The following is a 10,033-nucleotide window of genomic DNA, read 5'->3' as shown; positions in this document are numbered from 1 at the left end:
TATGGGATCCTGGCACGTGCAAGGTGAGGATTTAGCTGCTGAGCCATTGTGCCAGGCCTTGATTTTTCTAATCACTTAAAAACTCATCCTGTAATTGTGAAGTAACAGAGAATCACTTTCTTTAACAATAATTTAAAAAAAACCTCAACAACCTAAAAGGATGGACAGATTAAAAAGACATTGGCATGGCTTATGACTTTTTCCCTACAGCCTCACATTGCTGATTTACCTGAGGGCTTGAGTGGGGAGAAGCCCTGAGGCCTCTTCAGTGTCTGCTGTCTGCCCTGCTGCCAAGAGGCCTTCCAGCCCCCAGCCCTGTCTCGTACCTACTGGTATTAAGTAAGACTTCTGTTTCTTCTCTTGCAAGTTGTGACTAATTAAAAATGACCCTGCCAGTCTCGACTCTGTGGCTGTGGTATCTCATTAGATACTGGCTTTGGAGGAGATATGACACCTCAGCTCTCCCAGGCCCTGCTCCAAGCTTCTTCCACGGTGGCAAAAGGGAAAGTTGTGGCTGAGCCCAGCCTAGTCTGGCAGAATTCCTGACTTGGCCTGCCACTAAAGTTATTTTGAAAGGAAAGAGAGGGTGTTAGTCTCTTCCGATCGTGGTGCCTGCTGTTTTTATAGACCTTTGGCTGACGTCTTTTTTTTTTTCTTCTCTGAAGAGTTAAAAAAATTCTCTCATAAGAAGAAGTGAGTGGAGTAGGTGAGTGTGGAACAGGGCTCAGGAATAGGAGACAGATGGAAATGGGCATCTTAGGACACTTCCCCATTGCTTTCCTCTTTTTTTTTTTTTTTTCTTTTTTAAGATTCATTTGTTTCTGTTGGAAAGGCAGGTTTACAGAGAGAAGGAGAGACAGAGAGAAAGATCCCCTTTCTGCTGGTTTACTCCCCAAATGGCTGCAATGGTCAAAGTTGAGCTGATCCAAAGATAGTATCCAAGAGCTTCTTCCCCCCATGGGCACAGTGTTCTTAGGCTTTGGGCCATCCTCTACTGCTTTACCATGCCTCAAGCAGGGAGCTGTATGGGAAGTGGAGCAGCGGGGATACAAACTATTTCCTATATGGGATCCTGGCGCTTGCAAGGGGATCAGCCAATTGAGTCATTGCACTGGGCTCTGCTTTCCTCCTTTTAGCATTGTAATTGAGATACAATTGATATACAAAGCTGTGCATACCTTTAACACAGTTAACATACACATCTTCATGGGTTTGGACATGTGCATACACCTGGGATGCTTTCTCCACAGCTGAAATGGTAAACATACTCATAACTTCTGAAATACATTTATGTATATGGCTTTTTAAATTTATTTGTTTATGGTAAGAAACATCATTATCTGTATCTTTACAATATTTTAAAGTTCACTTAAAATTATTTTTATCTACTTGAAGAGCAAAAGAGAGGGAGTGAGAGACTGACAAACAGGCATACCTTCCATCTGCTGGTTCACTCCCCAAATACTCACAGCAGTTGGGGCTGAGCCAGGCTGAAGCCAGTAGTCTGGAATTTCATCTGGGTCTCGTACATGTGTGGCAGGGACCCAGACACTTGAGCTCTCATCAGCTGCCTCCCAGGATGTGGAGTGGAAGCAGAACAGCAGGGACGTGAAGTAGCACTTAATTATGGAATTTGGCTTCCCAATAGGCAGCTTAGCCTCCTGTGCCACAGTGCCTGCCCCTCACATACTGTATTACTTTAGTCATCTTGCACACAGAAGAATGGATGATGTGGTAAAGTATATACACAATGGAGAATGTAGTATTCCATATGTTCATATATATATATATATATATTATGTAATAGTTGTTGAATTATAGAAATACTTTTATATATTTTGGATATATATATTTAACTATAGATTTAAATAATAAATGAATATAAATATTTAAGTATATATGTTAATAGGCTAACCTATTTTAGATACCTAATTTCCAATTTTTTCCATTCTATTCTATAAGTTACCTAGCCATTGTACTGGTTATATCTTCTGTTATACAGAAATATTTATTGCATGTAGTCCTACCTGTTTGCTTATTCTTGCCTATGATTTTGATAATTACAAGCATATTTTACTAAGCTTGTTGTCCATTTATATATCTGCTCTGGAGAAACGTCTATTCAGGTTCTTTGCTTTTTTTTTTTTTTTTGAATGGCAGTTTTGTTGCTGAATTTTTTCAGATTTCTCTATATGTTTTGAATGGCTTTTAAAATCTGTTTCCCATGTCCAATGTGATGGCTCAATAACTATGTCCTCACCTTGTAAGTCCCAGGATTCCATTTGGACGCTGGTTCGTGTCCTGGATACTTCCCTTTCCATCTGGCTTCCTGCTGTGGCCTGGGAAAGCAACAGAAGACAGCCCAAAGCCTTGGGACCCTGTACCCTGTACCCTTTGAATGAGATCGGCTCAGCTCAAGCTGCTGTGGCCACTTGGGGAGTGAACCAGTGGATGGAAACTCTTCAACTTTGTCTCTCCTTCTCTTTGTAAATCTGACTTTCCAATATAAATAAATAAATCTTTAAAACAAACAAACAAACAAAAACCTGTATAGAGAGGTTAGTGTTGTGGCATAGTGTGTTAAGCTGCTGCCTACAAAGCTGGCATCCTGTATGGGCACCACTTAAAATCCCAGCTGCTTCTTTTCCAATCCAACTCCTTGTTAATGCTCCTGAGAAAGCAGTGAAAGTTGACCCAAGTACTAATGGGAGATGCAGATGAAGCTCCCAATTCCTGGCTTTGGGATGGCCCAACCTCGCTGTTGAGGCCACATGGGGAGTAAACCAGCAGATGGAAAGTCTCTTCATTTTTCTTGCCATGCTCACTGCTGCATGAACTCTTTTTGGTCTGAGTATCCTGCAAACTATTGCCAAAGTGTGTACTTTAGGGTTAAGTTTTAATATAGTTGATGGCTATTTTTTCATCATGGACATTCTATGTGAAGCTGACCCTTTTGTTACACCAAGTATGTGTGGTTGGAGAATGTGACTACTGGAGCAGTTTAATACCACTCTATTGATTTGGGTGAAGGCCCTAGAAATTTTACCCTCTGTGGCAAATGTCCATTAACTGAATAATGAAAAAAAAGTGAACAAAAATTTCAAAAAACCTCTTGGTATTTTTATGAAATGGCCCTGAGCTCAAGGGCACCCAGGGAAGGGTTATAGGGATGTCAGGAGTACAGGGATCATAATGTGAGGCCCACTAGCCACGGCCTCTCCCATCTCCATCAGCTCCTTTAGAATGCTGCTCTCAGCAGCCAGTTGACCTCGGTGGATTCCAGGAGTCCACAGTGCTGGCCCCTGGGTACTGGCACCAAGACTGCTTCTGCCTTAGCCATGGCAAGTATTTTTCCTCCTTTTCTCAGCTTCCTCTTCACAGGTCAGCATCCTCTGTGTGTTCACCTCTTATCCCCTCCCTGACCCTTATCCTAAAATGTACTGGCAGCTCTGTGTCAGTCTCTCCCTTCTAGCCAGATGTCTCTCCCAGGTTCCAGCTCTAGGCTACTGCCCTCGGACTTCCCCACCTGAATGCCCTACAGCAGATCAAAGGTGTAAACTGATCTGCTTAGCTTTCCCCACTTGTTGTCCCCTTTTCTAGAACAGCCACTTTTGGTTACTCCATCATCCACTCAACTGCTTAAGCCAGAAGCCTTTCTCTGTTAACTGGCTCACCCCAGCCCATCAGCCCATCAGCCCTGCCTCGCAAACACTTTGTGAGCCACTGCTTACTCTCCAAGTCTACTCCATCTCATTTCCTCTAAGCTTCTGCATGAGCCTCCTTCTAGTCCTCTTAATAGCCACTTCTAGGGCCTGGCACAGTAGCCTAGCAGCCAAAGTCCTCATCTTGAATGCACTGGGATCCCCTATGGGCACCGGTTCTAATCCCGGCGGTCCTGCTTCCCATGCAAAGCTTCCTGCCTGTGGCCTGGGAAAACAGTCAAGTTCAGCCCAAAGCCTTGGGACCCTGTATCCACATGGGAGACTCAGAAGAGGCTCCTGGCTTCAGATTGGCTCAGTTCCAGCTGTTGTGGCCCTTTGTTCTTCTCCTCTTTGTATATCTGACTTTGCAAAATAAATAAATAAATAAAATAAATAATAAATCTTAAAAAAAAAACCACTTCTAACTCATATTCTGCAGCCCAAGTTGGGAAACCACAGCATTACCACCTCACATGTTTATTTTACAGTAGGTTGATACATACTAAGGACCTGGCATGCTAGGCCCTGTGCAGGTTCAGGGATATGGCATCAACACGACAGATAGCCCTTGATCTCCACCTGTCACAGTGCATGGAAGAGAGAAAAGCACCAGCACAGCTTGTTAGGACACAGTGCACTGGGGAAGACATCCGTCTGAGGTGCTGGGAGAACTCCTGGAAGTGTTGGCTGAGGGCCAACTATGTCCAACTGGCATTCAGAAGTACGTCCTGGAAGAAGCAGCTCTCCAGCTGGGTGGGAGACAACTGAGAGCTGGGAAGTGTGAAAGGCTTTCCTAATGAATTCACTCATTTCCTTGTGGAATGGCCCTCTTTCGAGCTCCACCACTGCCTGCAGGATAAAGTCCAGATTCTTCACCACGGAATACAACCCTGACCTCATCTTCCACCACCTCCCTATATCACAGTTAGCCCTAGTTGTTTTCAGTTCCTCCAAACCCATACTTTCTCAGGCCCATGCCTGGGGCACATGTGGTTCCCCAAGCCCTCCACCCTTCCCATCCACCTCCTTGTTGCCTACCGACCTTTGAATCCCCAGCACTGATGGGTACAAGAGACCTTCCCTAACTCCTCCCTTGTAGACTTTGTGGCTCCCTCTCTTTGCTTTCCACCCACACACACACACACCCCACTTTGCCACTTTGTGTTTGTCCCAGTTATCACAGCTCATCCATGTGGGTAATTCTTGCTTCTAGCTGCCAGTGCAGGATCTTAGCCCCTGCCTGGTTGCCCAGTCCTTGCCCAGAAACATATTGGGCATCCTCAGGGTATGTGTTTCCCATGTGCTAGTAGACAAGATTAGCCAGTTGTCATTACCATCCCAGTATTCTCCCCTCCTCCAGCCCTGTAACTTCCCTTTGCCCCCGCCACACCCTAGATAGCTGTCAGTTCTGCTGGACATTGCCATGCCTGCCAGACAGCCAGCATGTGTGGGAGTCACTGACTTTCTTGCTAGTCTTCCCATGAGAGTAGTTCTGGGGGGACTGCTGGTCCCCATTGCACTATAGAGCTGTAGGGCTTGGCCCCAAAGGTGAACCTGGATTTCAAACCCCAGGTGAGCCTAGAGTCCATTCTGTTTCCACCAAGCAAAGTTGTTTCTGGGCCAGCTTGTTGTGCCTGTTTTCTTCTCCCTCTTGAGAGAGCTCTTCCGTCTATGACCTGTCATCCCCTGTGCAAACAGGCTTCCCAAGGGCAGTTCACTGGCATGCCAGACAGGTGTGGCCTCCATCCCCACCTGCAGGCAAAAGACACATGGGCATTTATTTATTTAGGTAATAAACTATGCAAACAAAGTTTAATACAGCATCATCATTAAGAAGCCCAGTTTAGAAACATAGAATGAGAAGTTAACACTGCCATACCTTCTCTCTCTCTGAAAGCATGTCCTACAGCTAGGTGCTAGGAATTATTTGGTGGGAATGTTCAGGTTTCTTGCATTATATTTACATATGTGTGTGTGTGCCTTGTATGTGTGTCTGAGACAATATTTGAAAAATGTATCTTTTAGCTTATTTTTTAAGGAGTTATTTATTCGAAAGGCAGAGTGACTGATCTTTAATCCATTGGTTTCCCAGATGATCAAGCTGGGCCAGGCTGAAGTCAGGAGGCGAGAACTGCATCTGGAGCTCCCACTTGGGTGATAGGAACCGAAGCACTGAGTGATCCTCCATGGCCTTTTCAGGAGCAACAACAGGGAGCTGGACTGGAAGTGGGTAGTCATGTTTCCAACTAGCGTTCCAATTTAGGATGCTGGCATCACAGGCAGTGCCTTAATCTGTTGTGCTACAACTTTGTCCCTGACATTTATCTTTTTAATACCCTTAATTCTCCTCTTTCCTGCTGTCATATTCATAGAGTTCACTACCTCCCCCCAAATGGCTCAGCTTAGAAAATGGAATCCGGGCCTGGTGCAACGGCTCAATTGGCTAATCCTCCACCTGCAAGCACCAGGATCCCATATGGGTGCTGGTTCATGTCCTGGCTGTTCCATTTCTCATCCAGCTTCCTGATTATCATGGGAAAAGCAGGGATTAATGTCCCAAAGCATTGGGGTCCTGAGCCCACATGGCGTGTTGGGAAGACACTCCTGGCTCCTGGCTTTGAATCAGCTCAGCTCTGGCCATTGTGGCCACTTGGCAAGTGAACCAGTGGATGGAAGATCTTTCTTTCTGTCTCTCCTTCCCTCTGTAAATCTGACTTTCCAATAAAAATAAATAAATTTTTCTTTTAAAGACCCAGAAAATGGAATTCATTTACAAACAACTCTGGCTTCGGTGTGCCAGAAGTATAAGCCCTTAGGCAACTTCAGGATTCACTAGTTGCTCCTCAAAGGACAAGGACTCTTGTATAAGCTGAATGGTTAAGTAGATACCTGGTAGAAGACTTTCCTCTGCAATGGAACAACCCCAGCCCTTTTCAGCTCTCACCTCCTCTGACTAGAGTTCCATACCACCACTTAACCTTTTCTGGCTGGCATAAGGAAGAGCCCAGAGAGATGGCCATGTAGTGGGTCCAGGCTATGAGGACATAGGGACATGGTCTAGAGTTCCTGGATGTGCACAAGACATGTGGCAGCAGAACCTTCCAGACCTTGCCTTGGCCAACCCTGCAGAAATCTCCTGTAGTCCAGGCTTCATGTTTAATCCTGTTCTGGAGGTCTTAGACCCACATGAAATTAAGTTTGCTATTGTCATATGAAATCTTGCCATCAACACTGAGTTGAGCTGAGCTAGCATTTTCTTACACACCTGAATTTGTGAACTGAAATTTTGACTTAGTGCTCCTATTCTGCCACTCAGAGCAGTTTTTTTTTTTTTTAAAAAAAGGACTTATTTGTTCATTTTGAAAGAGTTGGAGAGACAGACAGCAACAGAGACAGAGAGAGGATTTCCATCTGCAGGTCCATTCCCCAAATGACTGCAATGGCTGCACCTGAGCCAAGCTGAAGCCAGGAGCCAGCTCCCAGGTACATCAATAGGGAGCTGGTCAGAAACACACTGTTATGTGTGTGCGTATGTGTTGTTTTTGTTTTTGTTTTATTTTGTTTTTAAAGATTTTATTTGTTTTTATTAGAAAGTCAGATTTACAGAGAGAAGTGGAGACAGAAAGATCTTCTGCCCAGTGGTTCACTCCCCAAGTGTCCGCAATTGAGTCGATTCAAAGCCAGGAGCAGGAGTTTTTTCCATGTCTCCTACATGGGTTCAGGGTCCCAAGCCTTTGGGCCAAGAACTCCATCCAGGTATCTCACACTGAAGTTAGAGGCTCAAGCATTTGAACCATCTTCTGTTGCCTTCCTAGGTGCTTGATCTGGAAACTGAGTCAGAATGGTTCAGCCAGGACTTCAGCCAGCACACTGATATGAGATACCAGTATCTGAAGCAGCAGTGTGATTGACAGAGCCACGATGCTGGCCCTTGGTTCTTTTTATGTACCAATAAGCTCAACCTATGTCTACTTTCTGCACATATGTTTTCTATTATATGTAATATAAATACTTCCATCCTACAATATTATAAATGATATACTTTTATTTACTACTTACTGTAAAATATAGTTCTTCATTTATTTCAGTGACTTCCCAGTATTCCCTAGAATGGATATGTCCCATGTAGTTGTCAGTTGATTGGCACTGAAGTGTATAAATTTCCAGCTATTACCAATTAAGGGTATAGTGGACATTAGAATGGTTGGAGTATACATGTATTGAAATTGACATGTCCTATAGATATATACAATTATTTTGTGTCAATTAGTACAACAAAAAAGAATAATTAACATGCATTGTTACATATATAATAATAGACATTGTTGTTGGTATGTAATAACAGTCCAGTGTGGTAGGCCTTCATCCTTGCCTAGTTTGTGAATGAATGAACTAAGTCACCAAGAGGTTTGTAGTAATTTCCCTAAGGGCACGGCATTGGGCAGGTGCGACCTGAGCTCTGGCACTGCATCACAAATGCATACTTCAGATTACTACATCACAGCCATTTGGAAACCTCAACCACTCGCATTGGTGCTTCCTAAAAATCTTTCTGTAAGATCAACCCCTTGGCTTCCTTGCACTGCAGCTCCCACCTGTAGCCACAAGGGGCCCCACTGTGGGACTGCCCTGCCTTGATCCCTGCCTTGGTCCCTGTCTTACAACTCACGGGGAATACGGCCCTGGTTTCTTCAGGGTATGTGACTTTTTTGCTTTGCTGGGTTTTTTTTAGGATTTATTTATTTTTATTAGAAAGTGAGATATACAGAGAGGAGGAGACACAGAGAAGAAGATCTTCCATTTGCTGATTCACTCTCCAAGTGGCTACAACGGCCAGTGCTGCATCGATCTGAAGCCAGGAGCCAGGAGCTCTTTCTGGGTCTCCCATGTAGGTACAGGGTCTCAAGGTCTTGGGCTGTACTTTACTGCTTTCCCAGGTCACAAGCAGGGAGCTGGATGAGAAGGGGGGCGGCCGGAATTAGAACCGGCGCCCATGTGGAATCCCAGTACATTCAAGGTGAGGACTGTAGCTGCTAGGCTACCAAGCTGGGCACGTTGTTTTGCATTGTTTTAAAGATTTATTTGAAAGTTACCTTTCTTTTTTTTTAAAGTTATCTTTCAAATGGGAAAAAAATCTTTTATTTTAGATAAGGACTGGGGGTAGGTGTTATGACATAGCAGGTTGACTTGTGACTGTCCATGGAGGCTACAATGGATCACCTCCAAACAGCTATAACTTGCCCACCTCTGGCCACCTGGCTGCGCACCTGGAGGCTCATTGGAGCAGGGTTTCCACTGAAAGACTGCGGGCCAATGGTGCTTGCTCCTTTCCCAATGCCAACAAGAAGACTTGACTTTTCCTTTCTTTTTTTTTTTTAAGATTTATTTTATTTTTATTGCAAAGTCAGATATACAGAGAGGAGGAGAGAAGAGACAGAGAGGAAGATCTTCCATCCAATTATTCATTCCCCAAGTGGCCACAACAGCTGGAGCTGAGCCGATCCGAAGCCAGAAGACAGGAGACTTTCCCAGGTCTCCCATGTGGTTGCAGGGTGCCAAGGTTTTGGGCCGTCCTCGACTGCTTTCCCAGGCCACAAGCAGGGAGCTGGATGAGAAGTGGAGCTGCCGGGATTAGAACCGGCGCCCATATGGGATCCTGGCACGTACAAGGTGAGGACTTAAGGTGCGAGGGTACTGCGCTGGATCCTTCTTTTATTTTCTTTTTTCCCTTTCCTTTCTCTTCCTGTTCCTTCCTTTCCCTTTCCTTTTCTTTTCTCTTCACTTCTCCCCTCCTCTTTGCTTTTTACTTTTTGTTTCCCTTTTCCTTTCCCTGTCCTTTTCCTTTCTTTCCTTAAGATTTGCTTATTTATTTGAAAGAGTTACACGAAGAGGAGACAGAGAGATCTTCCACCTTCTGGTTCATTCCCCAATTGTTGAAACAATAGGGCTGGGCCAGGCCAAAGCCAGAAACTAAGAGCTCCATCCAGGCCTCCCACGTGGGTGCAGGGCCCAAACACTTGGGCCATCTTCCACTGGTTTCCCTGGTGCATTAGTAGGGAGCTGGTTTAGAAATAGAACAACTGGGATTTGAGCTATTACCCTTATGGAATGCTGGCATTACAAGTGGTTGCTTAATAATAATAAAACAGCAACAACAAAAACAAGTGGTAGCTTAGCCTGCTATACCATAACATTGGCCTCAAGAAAACATTTTCAAAAGATGTCTCTGCTTTTATTTTTAAAGATTTGTTTATTCATTTGCTTGAAAGGCAGAATGAGAGAAAGTGTGCACTTCCACCTGCTGGTCTGCTCCCCAAATGGCTTCAAGATCT

The sequence above is a fragment of the Ochotona princeps genome, chromosome 8 (assembly GCF_030435755.1).
Source record: "Ochotona princeps isolate mOchPri1 chromosome 8, mOchPri1.hap1, whole genome shotgun sequence".
NCBI classification, from domain to species: Eukaryota; Metazoa; Chordata; class Mammalia; order Lagomorpha; family Ochotonidae; genus Ochotona; species Ochotona princeps.
Note: the sequence above shows the minus strand (reverse complement) of the source record.